Source organism: Dreissena polymorpha, chromosome 3 (genome assembly GCF_020536995.1).
Source record: "Dreissena polymorpha isolate Duluth1 chromosome 3, UMN_Dpol_1.0, whole genome shotgun sequence".
Lineage (NCBI taxonomy): Eukaryota > Metazoa > Mollusca > Bivalvia > Myida > Dreissenidae > Dreissena > Dreissena polymorpha.
This window is the reverse complement of record NC_068357.1, coordinates 70,485,648-70,499,488: the sequence shown is the minus strand read 5'-3', so window position 1 is coordinate 70,499,488 and position 13,841 is coordinate 70,485,648. Positions and strand designations below refer to the sequence as shown.

The window sequence follows — 13,841 nt, the reverse complement described above, 5'->3', positions numbered from 1 at the left end:
TTATAATCAAAATATGGCTGTTTTGCCTTAAAGATTGACCTGCATAAAAAAAAAATTACTCGACACAAATGTACACCTATGAACATATTTTTTATGCACAAGATCCATATAGCTTCCTTCAATGTCATGGTCATAGTTCAAGGTCATTGGTAAGACTATAGATGTGTTTCTGTAAAACTGATGTTTGTCCGTATTATACCTATACCAAGAATTTAATTAGTAAGCAATAGCATGATACATATTTGACGGTTTGTCATGAACACAAATTACATCTCTACCCTTTGCGTCATACATGGAGACTATCAAAACATGAATACCTATGAACATGTAAATAACTGTGTTTCGGAAAAACCATTCCTAACATCCCTGTCTGAAAACACGTATTTAAATACAAATGCCGGTTTTTTGCATTAGTGAAGACAACCGACGCTGATTCGACCCCAAACTCTATCGCCACCCATAGGATATTATGTCATTTTCGTTATGAATGTTTCTCATCTAATTGCTGTGGGAAATCAGTCTGAGGCGTTACATTCAATTCATGAATACATATTTAATGGACGTTAAAAAGTGATGCCTAAACATATATGTGAAGAATAATCAGGCTGAAGTTTACATTTGTTGTGATACAACATCACACAATGTTTGTGCTATATCCCTGTGCAATATTTGTAGGCCAATATTTGTTTGAACTTATACCCCAATATTTATGGAATATTACGCTAGTCAATTGTTCCAAGAGTTTGTATCAGTCGAATGGCTTGTGTGATGACGTTTCACACAAGAGGCGGAGCCTCGAGTGTGATGCGAAATACCACATGCTACGAGACATCGTAAATCAAATGTTTACAAGATAAGAATTGATGAAAAGCATCAAAGGGTGTCGGGAATTTCAGTGTAAAAGGCACTCAATGAAGTTACATGGAACGATTTTTTTCTACTGTAAATATTAATATATTGGCCGATTATTTTAAACAAAATAGAAAAAGATACTGGTATAACCATTATCAATGATTGTGTGTTATAACCCCCAAATAACCATTATCTATGATGTTGTGTTATAACCCCCAAATAACCATTATCTATGATTTTGTGTTGTAACCCCAAATATTTCATAGTTCATTTTATTTACATTGGTTTCCTTTTTTTACTGGCATCCATGTGCAGTTTTCATTAATGGAACAGAACTGTGTAGGTTTAACAAAATCTGCTTCATCTTGAAGGCGTAATTTCATATTTTTCTCAACTTCAAGGGGAGATGATTCTGAGCTTATTCTTACGTTGCTCATTTACGATAGGGGTTGAGTACTCATTGATATGAAAACACTGTAAAAGTTTTAATGTGTTTACGAACCCCCCACCCCACCCTCTCACACATATATTTCATGGGCATAATAAAAACAAAAAATGGTTACAATAAAACAGCATATTTATTTAAACTAAAATATCTACATCAAAACAAAAAGTTAACATAGAACACACATAAAATAATTTGATTCTACTGTGGCTCGAACCTTGGGCCTCTCACATGTGAAGCGAGTGTGTAACCACTACACTACGGAACCGCTTGAAAAATCACCTTCTAACTAAGATATTAATAAATGACTGTAGTGTAACGGTTATCAATAAAGCAATAAACCGTGTAATCGATGTCGTCTTGTAAAATTGAAGAAAATACGCGTTAACAAAAACTCGAACAGCAACAGTCTGCGCTATTGTTAGAAAAACCACAAAATACATATATTTTGATTATGTTTTGTTTTTATACAAAACCAGAAAGTTTCACCGGTTCGCGTATTTGCCCCGTCCCTGTGATCTTTCATTATTGCCCAGTCCCTGTGATCAGTTATTAATTAAAAATAATAAGCTTTGCATTATTGGCAATAAATGTTGTAGTAAATGTAATAGGCACAAATGCAGTACTTATTTAAACTAATTTACACAAAAAATCACCACTATGCAAGATATTCTGACAACAAAAATATATGCATTGATCCGTAAAATAACTTCTCCTCCCATAAGCGAAAAAAAACGTTTTACATACGAGTAGCCGCACTTCAGTGCGACGCCAATAACAATTAAGTTGACAACTTTAGTCCAATGTGTATAACAAAGACGTTGAAACGATATGCACTTCCACTTCTATTCTTTCATGTGTTTTTCGAAACTTAGTTTAAACCACATTATGTTATTGTATTCCTACAGTATCGAAATTTACATTGATGCATGATAAACACACACTCCGAATAATAAATTCGTTCGATGTTTTAAACAAATAGTTTACTGTTAAAAAACACTACGTCCAACATGTCCTTTAATTCCACAGATTTTAAATAAAACTATTGTGTTTCGTCACAGAAATGACGTCACACGATGTACTACGTAATATATTTCGTAATATAAAATAGGGGTTTCTTGTTTTCGGTGCGCGTAATGTGACGTCATTGAATGGGTCGAATAAAGTCCCGGCTAGTATGGTAATACGAAATCGGAAAACAGCGAGTAGCATAATACAGGACATATTTCAACGATTGATACAACCTGTATTTTGTTAAAAGCATTTAACAGGTATATTATTTAAAGAACTACAGATGTCGAAGCGTTCTTAGCTTAATGGTTGTTGGCTCAGTTAACATTTCTGATCTATCAGATTTCAATTCCGCTCTAAAACTGTGTAAATGCCTGAAATTATTTCAAATGTCCTTTAGTTCATCAATCACCATGCCCAGACAATGCGTTTCGTAAAACTGCAAAGCTCTTCGTGAAAAGGTCAAGGTCTCAATTCAAAGTCAACGCTCATGAACTGTTGTTTTCGCCCTGCAAACATGTTAATATCGGCACTAATTTTAAAAGTTGTTCTGATTAGAATTACATATACATACAACATCAAAACATCAATGCTGCTCGGTGGTAAGGATGTGTTTTGAGTTGCTTGGTCAGGTTTTTACCAATATTTTTTCCATAAGTTTTGCCACTTAATGTAATACGCCTTATTAGTCATAAATATTTAAAGGTATGTTTGTAAAAATTATATGATTGTAGTGTCTGAGTTATCCAGCTTTTGTTCTATATCTACATAAAAACAATTTGAAATTACTGAAGAAATTTATATATTATATTATTAATTACAATCATGTGCATAGCTACTAAACTAAATTGTATGCCTTTAACAATTTAAAAATACATTATAAAACTCCACATCTACAGCTAATCACCTCTGATTTTAATATAATTGTAAAGTCAACACAGATAAATTGATAAATTCAAGCACGTGACATACACTGACCAATCCGACTGTGATAATAGTATAGAAGCGTTGAGTGTACATTTCGATAACGGCTACTTGAGCTTTACTCTACGATACTTGCTTGTGATACGATGCATGTTTGTGAAATAACCTTACTGTAAATTGAAAACTACATATGCCGAAGAGAAAAAATTACCTCAACAAAATAATTAGCTGACTGTTGTGACAACCGAATCGTAAGGAAACAAACAAACAATTATGTTTACAGTTCATATAAGTGTCCTTAATATAATATACATCTGTATTAAAATGTGTTACACATTTCGGTGGTTGACAAGAAATTTCAGTCTTGATTTTAATTATAATATTACCTTCGCGGTTTACTAACAAACGAGTAAATATTTTAGGTTGATTTTACTTACAGCAGTTTTTAACGAGAGCACCGCCTTGCGGGTGCAGACCGCTCATCTATTTTTCTTTTTAAAGGTGAAGAGACCTATCTCAATACTTCAATCAAAAAAGATGGAGGGGTGGGGTGGAGAGGGGTGTATAGTGTGGGGGTGTGGTCATTTATTACATTATCTTCCAAAAATAAGAAATAAAAATGCAAAAAAAATATTTTAAAAAAATTGAGGGGGGGGGGGGATTCTTAGGTGGGATAGTTGGACGGTCTTTTCAAAAATAAAATAATAAAAATAAATATTTTTGTTTTTTTAACCATGTTTCAAAACAAAATTTTTTTTTTGGGGGGGGGGGTCGGGGGCGGGTCGGGGTATAGTGTGAGGGTGTGGTCATTTATAAGATGATCTTTCAAAAATTAAAAATAACAAGAAATGTGTTTGTCGGAAACACTATGTCCCCATCTGCGCCGCTTTAAAATTATTTGTTTTGACCTTTGACCTTGAAGGATGACCTTGATCTTGACCTTTCACCACTCAAAATGTGCAGCTCCATGAGATACACATGCATGCTTAATATGAATTTGCTATCTTCAATATTGCAAACGTTATGGCAAAATGTTAAAGTTGGAGCAAACAAACCAACAGACAGACCAACAGACAGACCAACAGACAGACCAACAGACAGGGCAAAAACAATATGTCCCCCACTATAGTGGTGGGGGACATAAAACTTACTTTTTTTAGGGGAGGGGGATTCGGGAGGGCGGCATGGGGATGGTTTGGGTGGAGTCTATTGTAGTATGTCAGGTAAGAGTTGTTGTGTCAAAGTATCAATCAAATCTGATCATAAATAACAAAGTCATGACAATTTTCGGAAAATTTAATATTTTGACCTTGAGAGTCAAGGTCATTCAAAGGTCAAGGTACAATTTAACTTGCCAGGTACAGTACCCTCATGATAGTATGAAAGTATTTGAAGTTTGAAAGCAATAGCCTCGATACTTTAGAAGTAAAGTGGATGTAAACACAAAATTTAACAATATATTCAAAGTTACCAAGTCAAAAAAGTGCCATAATTCCGTCAAAATGACAACCAGAGTTATGCAACTTGTCCTGGACAGTCCCCTAATGATAGTTTGCGAGTGTTCCAAGTCTGAAAGCAATAGCTATGATACTTTAGGAGTAAGTGGACCAAAACACAAAACGTAACGAAATTTTCAATTTTCTTAGTATAAAGGGGCCATAATTCTGTCAAAATGTTAGTCAGAGTTACATAACTTTGCATGCACAGTCCCCTTATGATAGTTAGTAAGTGTCGCAAGTATGAAAGCAATAGCTTTGATGCTTTAGGAATAAAGTGGACCTAAACACAAAACTTAACCCAATTTTTTAAGTATAAAAAGGGCACATAATTCTGTCAAAATGCACGCCAGAGTTATCTGACTTTGCCTGTCCAGTCCCCTTATGATAGTAAGTAAGTGTACCAAGTTTGAATGCAATAGCTTTGATACTTTATGAGAAAAGTGGACCTAAACACAAAACTTAACCGGACGCCGACGCAGACGCCGACGCCAAGGTGATGACAATAGCTCATTTTGTTTTTCAAAAAATAGATGAGCTAAAAATTAATCTGACGGAAAAAACAACATACAATAAGCAATATATGTATTCAATTAAATATTTATTTAAAGTGCAATAGCAACAGAATGCTTTCATCGACATCATGGACAAAAATATGTTCCAAGTTTTGGAAATGCAGTTCAAAATTATTTATTTCATAATAAATCGTCTATTGAAGTATTGTAAATATCTTTAAGAAATGTCACTACGGTATTAAAGTAACTTGAAACATATTTTTTGTTTCTTATGGCGTTAGTTTTTTTTGTTAATCTTCAAAAATCTATATATGTTTTAAGTCTTTTCGATTTCAAATACTGTTTGCCTTAAACAACACTTTTATATGTCTTTAACATATGTATTTCATGTACACAACTGCTGTATCTGTATATAAATATTGTTTTATGCAAAATTACACAAAGAATCCTGATACAAAATGCGTACGTATCTTGAACGAAAACAACCAACACATGCGTTTGTTCCAATTTCCAAAGAGCAGGTGAATCTATCATTTCGGGTGCCTTTGTATCATTTTAACTTAAACAGGCGGACTTTCAATGACACATATGTAGACATTTAAATTAACTTTTCAAAAGAATAACTCAAACAGAAATTTCAGTAAACAGCTAATAGAAAATTATTATTGTAAACGTTCACAACAATGAAGAGATCACCTACGTTGTCTGTCTGAACGTTAGGCCGTATTGATGACAACTATTCATTGGCCGTAAAAATTTCGTTTACCCCAGTTTTGTTTGTGTTTTTTGTGTACGTGTGAGGGTAGTCTTGCGCATTTGTTGTGTGTCTCAGACTTTGGAAATTCCTTGCAATATATATGAAACCACATTAAACAGCAAGGTCTCCAACCTGCGAGTGCAGATGAAGGTACAATGTGTGTCATGATATAGTGCTAACTATTCATACAAATAATGGAGACTGAAGCGGGGCTAAAACGGATGCGACCAGCGAGAGCGGTAAAACACGGTTACGGCGAATGAGTATTGGCTGTGCTAAGACTGTACATAACAATTACATGCATTTACATGCACCTTGAATTCATAATCTGCCTTTTAATTAATACGGCTTTAAATTAAAATCTAAAAAAAATCGTTTAGCTACAACATTTTTGCCGAAAATCATGACGTCCTGATTGGTTATCTTTTGAAATCAAAATCTTGTTCAATTTATGTTTTTGTGATTGCACCCCGTAAGTCAAAGTGATTCGGGTTAGCAATCAATAAAGGTTATTATTTTACATTACTCAGATAAGCAATCTTCACAAGCTAACATGGACATTTTTTTCTCATTTTCTAATTTTCCATTTTTTAAAATGGAGACTGCGGTTGATCAGCCGACGGAAGTTAAGGTAAAGGTAACAATCGATGTCAGTATGTTTGGTGAGGCCATTGGTTTCACCGACGTAACGTTAGTTGTAGAAGCGGTTCGCATTCCTGTCAGCAATGCATTGCTGTCACAAAATGTTCCAATAAGAATCGAAGGTGAAAAACAAGAAGGAGATAAATTTGCCGGATAAAACCGTGGACACGTTTGTTCTATTTCTGCGCTGTCTTTAACTGGACCTTAAGGAGAGGGTAACAGGTAATTGCAAACACGCCTAAAATATCAGCCATTTGCATTAAACCACAATAGGAAAAATTCCTTATAATGGTTTTTGGTAAATAAACATCTTCTTGGGACGGAATTCAGGAATTCAAAAACTTATTAATCAATTATTAGGTTATACCAAAAAAAACGTTCTCCAAAAATGGCACGATTGCATCAAGTTTGAATGGCACACATACCTTTGAAAAAAAGTCTTATAAAAAAAGGTCACGATATAATTTCACAAGTAGAGAATAAAGAAATCAAACAATGTAGAGTTTGTTTCAAATGTCATAGCTCAACTATATCATTCATTTTGCAAGTAATATATCGGAAATAAACAGCCTTTTCAACGTACAATTTTGCTTGATTCTGTAAACAATTACGAATACAATAACAAAGAAAACTGTTTAAAGGACTGTCTTTTACTGAATAGAATATAACCATTAACGCACTTGAGGCGAACTTTGTTCAGTAAAAAGATGATACAGTGTCCTGGTATGTAGCATTTTTTACCTGCATTAAACAGAAAGGCATTTTGATACCTTAAACTCGGGATGTTACCAACGTACCTGTAAGTGTTACATTATTTCAGTGGGTCTAAATAATTGGCATGTGTACATATTTTTTTAAGTGCTTATTGCTATGCTAAGGTCTGGCATTCCGGGAAATATGTTCCCCTCACTCAATGCGTTGAAATGACCGTTCTAAGGAGGTGACCTCAGCTTAAAGCATCCATATATATTTTTATTTCTTGTTGCTATTGTCCAGTTTTGATAAGACATCGCTCAATTACCTTTAATAAGAAATTAATTTTTCTCCTGATTATGTTTCTGCTATTTGATGTATAGTATATATTGACTAATGTTCAAATAATATGTTGAAGTTCTGCGAAAATATCATAACTTTTCTTTAAGAAGAAAATATTCAATGTAGCTGGTATTATCTTTTTTGATAGTACAGTATATTGCTATACAATTGGGCCAAAACGTTCACTGAGATAGTAAGAAAACCATGCGTATGAATATAGGGTTTTTAAGTTATTTGCTGAATTGTATATTTGTTTACTTCATCAAATAATTGACTGCCAGTTCCGTCTAAATTAATTTCAGCTGATATTGCGGCTGCCATACTGCCATTAGCATCGGAGTATCAAGTTGTGAAGCTGATGGAACAGTGTGAAGATTGCCTTATGATCCTGATTGGAGACAAAGACAACGCATCAATGCCCTGCACGACTCTATACAGCTATTTTAAGTTGGCAGAAGAATGTAACCGTGAACGTCTGATGGAATTGTGCGTAATTCGAATTTCAACGTTTGGATTGGAAGAAAGTAAGAATAATATGAGGGAGTTCAAAATAACCGCTAAAAGTGACAGTAAAATAGCAAATATGGCATGCCAAAGACACGAACGTTGTGAGATCATATTCAACAGCTTTAATTGAAGCAATTAAAAAGGTGAACCAATCAACACCAAAGAAACGGCCATTTGATGTATTTAAGTATTTACGTCTGGTGTACTTATTGGATGGCAGACAATCCCAACTTTATAAAGCGTTCCTCGCAACTATGGAAAAAGTTTGTGAAGAAGTACCAGACAATGTCCCTTAATATAATGGCTTCTTATACCTTCATGAAGATTTTAAATAGGACTTGGAGGGAATAATCAAAAGCTTTAGGAAGAAAAAATAGTTGAATAACAAGTTAACATCGGACAAGCATGTCGGTTCATGGTCTTTAAAGGGTTCTGTATGTTATTTGTGTTGAATATAACACAAATGTGTGATACATAAGTACATCGTCTTAAAGCATACAGTATAAAAGTAAGTATGTCATGTATTAAATTCACTTAAGTTCAATACAAATTAAACAAAATATATATACAAACAATAAATACAAATGAAGAAAATGCATGTGGTATATTCTTACTATATAATGACAGAAAGATTAGTAAGTGTTACCGGTTATATGAAATTATTGATCAATTAATTGCGAATTACAAATGCTTCTTTTATATATTTACACAACTTGACAAGTTCGTTTTTTTCGGATGAAGTCAGTAATTGGTGATACTTTAACACAGATGGATTAACATATACATACCTTTTAAGGTATTTTTGCCGTAAAACACTATAACATGGACAAATACAAACGAAATGAAACTCGTCTTCAATATCTCTACTATTGCAACACGCACAGTATCTTTCGTTGCGAGGAATATAATTGCGGGCATTACCCCCAGTTTCAATTCTCAATGGGTGAACAGTAATAGTTAACTTTACACAGTGAATACGCAAATTCCTTGGTAACAAATCCAAATAAGATTCGTATACTATTGTATGTTTAACAACTCTAAACATGTCTAATACAGGACTGTAACTTAATGTACCATACCATTCTCGTTAAATGTATCTATAAGTCTATTTCTAAATTGGCATATAAACGAAGTAACACACACAGAGCTAGGGTTATTCAAACATATCCATAACCATAATCGGTTAACAACTGTTTAATATGTGAGACTAAATTGATGTGTCCCTTATGACGCTCTTCATTAATCAAAGTATGGAGTATATTATTACTCAATCTAATTTAAAACCAATGTTTTAACATTCATATAAAACGATACATGTAAAGTGGGTATCTACCCAACTCTCAATAAACACATGCGTTACAACTGTTGAGTTTTACTTGTAGCATTCGTTTACAGAACTATACTTAAGACTTTGTAAAACGTCATATTTCGGAGGCATAGTTAAGAATCGAACCAACAAACACATCAGATAACTGACAACGTATTTTAGGTTTAAGATCATACATTTTACACTTGTAAAGCAAAGTATTCATAGCCTTAAGGGCTTCACCTTCTAAATGATCTTGGTTTAATGTGAAACTACCTGTATAATGTATAACAGTTCCTAAATAAATAAAATTAAACTCTTTCGATGTTATGGCCATCGTATGTCCATGCCTCATTTTGGCGTAAAGAGCACCTCTGATGGAAAACCATAATTTTAGTTTTTGACGATGCTGCTTCAGCAGCTCGTCTAAGTTATCATTCCTTGAAAAATTCTTCACAATGGCGACCTATGTAAAAGACCGAGCCAGTCCGATTGAGATAGCTCGATTTTTCCTAATCGGCATACCTCGCTGATTATCATTGATAACTTTCTCCTAGCAGAGTTGTCGTTCGTGCCTCAACATACAACAATGGCCGCGCCCATGAGAAAATGTTGACACTCGTGTCAAAATTTTCTTACAGCAATAATCGGCTTTTTTGGCTATTTAGAAACTGTCATTTAGGGTATTTGAGTTATTTATTCACTAAATCTCCGCTTATGACAACAATGAATGGAATTCGAAGGATATATTCGATGTGAATGAAGGACTTCTTGGACAGCTTGACACGGCAAAACTGGCATACTGGTATATTTAGTTATCAATTTAAAAGACATTTTGCTTTATAAATTGTATTCGAGCATTTTGCACCTTATTGAATGACTATGATACCCGAAATCAACATATTATAGGGGATTTGCAGATCACCAAGCTGTCCTGAAATTTAACATTGATTACAAACTCTTTACTGGTTTGTACTCTTTCTTCTTTCTGTTTTATATCTTGTTAAAGTAAAATGAATTGTGTCGCAGAAAAAGAGACATTAAGGCGATTGTGGCCAGTTTGGATCCAGATCAGCCTGCGGTCGCTTGAAAGCTGTTTGCTTCAAAGCGGTTTTCTGACAATAACAAATGGTTTAATTGGTTACTGATTGGACTGCGCTTTTCCTGTGACCTGGCTCAAATAATAGAATTGTTATTAATCAAATGATTTACTTCGAACATTAATTTTTTTTTCTTGTACCTCGGGATCAATGACGTCAGCACTTTCCTGATGGGAATTAAATACTGCTTAAGGCGATGCTAGGGGGCGTGAGAGATGTTGCACCTTCCATTATCGCTCAATTGTTCATTGTCGGCTCGGGTACTACTTACATGTACCCCGGGTACTCTTAAGTATACTTACATGTACCCCGGGTACGGTATATATATTAAAACGTACCCGGGAAATTTAAATCTAAATCGTTCGTTGTCGGCTATTTTTTTAATTATATATTCACATTTATGTCAATTTTCTGTTAAATGGCCTCTATATTATCGGAACAAAAATCAAAAAGCATCTTGATCCAGGGTTTTTTTAAAAGAGAAATTTGTTTAAGATAATCGGTTGCGCGTTCTACAACATCGGATTTTGGGCGGGAATACAACTCGGGTACAGTCTAATATCGACCGAGTACGAGTACGCATATTTACCGTACCCGGGATGCATGTAAGTACACTTAAGAGCACCCGGGGTACATGTAAGTAGTACCCGAGCCGACAATGACCAATCGAGCTCCGTTATATCTCATGAACCGACTCAATGAAACCGAGTCGGCAATATTTGACTTAATTTTTGGTTTGGTTGCTCTCGAGGGATCGAAAAATTTCAGAATCGTCCTAAAAGCCTAATGGTAGTGTGTCGACTTTGATTGCAGGAGGTTGCGCTGCGAGTTTGATCCCCAAAAGCGACATTAAAAACTAGCCAACTGTGTTATCTAAAAGGCTGCTAAACCTGATATACTAAGATAATGTGAATTTTCTCTCACATGATGGTCATCAGTTATATTATATAAAAACTCACAGCAGTAGTAAACAATTGGACAATAATTAATGAACGCACTCTCATTTGTCTTTGACATTTTGATTTTGACATGGCCTAGATTTAAATATGTGACTTGACTTTATCAGCACTTTTGTAACAGAGCTAAAGTTTAAATGTACCATTGAAGATCACCTAAATCCAGATTTGTTATTATAGAAGTGTGGTAAGTGTGATGTATGACTGTTTTAAAACAAAGAAAATCAGTGCCTGATTTAGATTTCCTTACATAGCTCAATACAAACTAATTTCAGAAGCCTGGTAACAGTTCAACTTTAATGTTACCAATGTGTCAGACCAGGGCCTTGATTTTGAAATCTAGGACATGCATGGTCAAGTTTTCATGAAATCAGGACAAAAAAAATGTATTTCAAGTCCTTAATCGACCTGGCTATAGTTCTCAGATTATTATAAGCACAATCAGTATATTTATATCATTATTTATGCTTTTTGTATTGTAAACATATACACAATCATGCAGTTACATGAAAGCAATAAATAATACCAAAGCCACACATACTATAAAGATCATTGACAGTTATATTTTCACTTTCATTTTGTGATATCAAACTATTAACAATTATGTGGCTGAGAAAAATATCGCCATTGCTTATTTAATGTATTTTCTGCGCATTTCTTCAAAAAACTTACATCAATACACGATTTTCTTCGTTAATTCAAACATTTCTGACAGGCTACCGCTTTGTTTACATATTTCGATTACATTTTGACGCGCGTAGGTAGGACCACATTACCGCTTCCGAAATGTGTATTCATACCATTGCCTTCGAGGTACTTATCCGATGTTTGACGGAAAGGGCCGAAAATGTGCGATTGTGGGTCAAGTTCCCCACATGTACTACTTCCCCGTACCCCCAATCTTTTTTCCGTACCCAAAATTTTTCGTACCCAATTTTTTTGTACCCAAATATTTTCGTACCCAAAATGTTTGTACCCAAATTTTTTTTCGTATCAACATACACAATTGTGGAGATGTAGATAAACTTAAATTGATGCTTTTATATCCAATTTCTTCAAAAGCATCGATACATCAGTACTGTCAGTACTTTGATTGAAGTGTTTACATTTAGGCTCATAGTATTACAATACAAAAGAAGATTATCCAAATGGGCTTGGACTTTTTCAGGATTTTTACCCAATATGGCCATATCATCGGCGAAAAGGAGTAATATAAGTAAAACATCGTCAATGGTATAACCAGAATCTATATTATGTTGTAAAAACATCTCTAGGTCCTCTACAAACAGAGAAAAGAGCAAAGGGGACATGACCTTTCTCTAGCGTAGACCAACCGAGTAACGGAAGAAGTCAGAATAAGTATGACATGATTAAACATGTTCATACATCTTTAACAATTTGCAAAATTTTACCTCTAATGCCAGTTGTATATATATGTCTATATATACCATCAAAAGATTTCAGCATGTCTACATAAATTACATAGAGCCTGTTTATTTTCATTAATGTATTTTTGTACAATAGACATTGATATGTATATAGCATCGATTGTTGAATAACCCTTAAAACAAATAATTCGAATTGTGCATCCGAAATACTATTATTATTCTCACAAAAACATTCGATGCGGTTATTAATAATTGTACTAAATAGTTTTAAGAAACAGCTCACAAATGTAATTCCTCTGTTTGAACAAGATAGAAATACATACATATGTAGACGATTGTGAAGCTTAATATGAAACATAAGCCTTGAACTGTCAGTATTATCTCTATTGTTGTGTGAACATTAGTGAGTGGGGGTGGTGTGCGTGCGTTCGTGTGTGTGTGTGTATGAATCTGCTATCCGTAAAAAATAAATATTTAGGGTTATAAACATTTACTTAATGATGATAAAAATGTTTTATACGTATAAAGCGTTATTTTTGTGTTATTTTTGTGAAAGCGACCCTGTCTGTTTATGCTCCGTCGAATTGGTGTCTACGGGGTGTTTGGTCATTTGTCGCAAAGAAGGAACCTTGTCTCGGAATTAAACATTAACGGTGTATTTCAAAAGCACTGTTAGTACTACACGTTTTCACACACAAAAATCAATGAAGACATACCACAAGGTTGTATTATTTTACCGATTTCAACGGATGATTATCAATACAAAAATCGAGCTTTGTAACATTGTTCTTTGTCTGGGTTCAATTTTGCTGGTTTGTAATGAATGCAATCTATTGCATACTTTTAATTGTTATTTTGCAAAAGTTTACATAAGTCAATGAATTACAAATACTTTTACAAATCATTA

At 34.2% G+C, this 13,841-nt stretch overlaps 1 protein-coding gene across 2 annotated transcripts in view; it reads left to right on the top strand.

The window, feature by feature from the left end:
• LOC127874675 (uncharacterized) overlaps positions 1-13,841 on the top strand; it is a 61,055-nt gene that overhangs the window by 9,667 nt on the left and 37,547 nt on the right. The window lies entirely within an intron of this gene.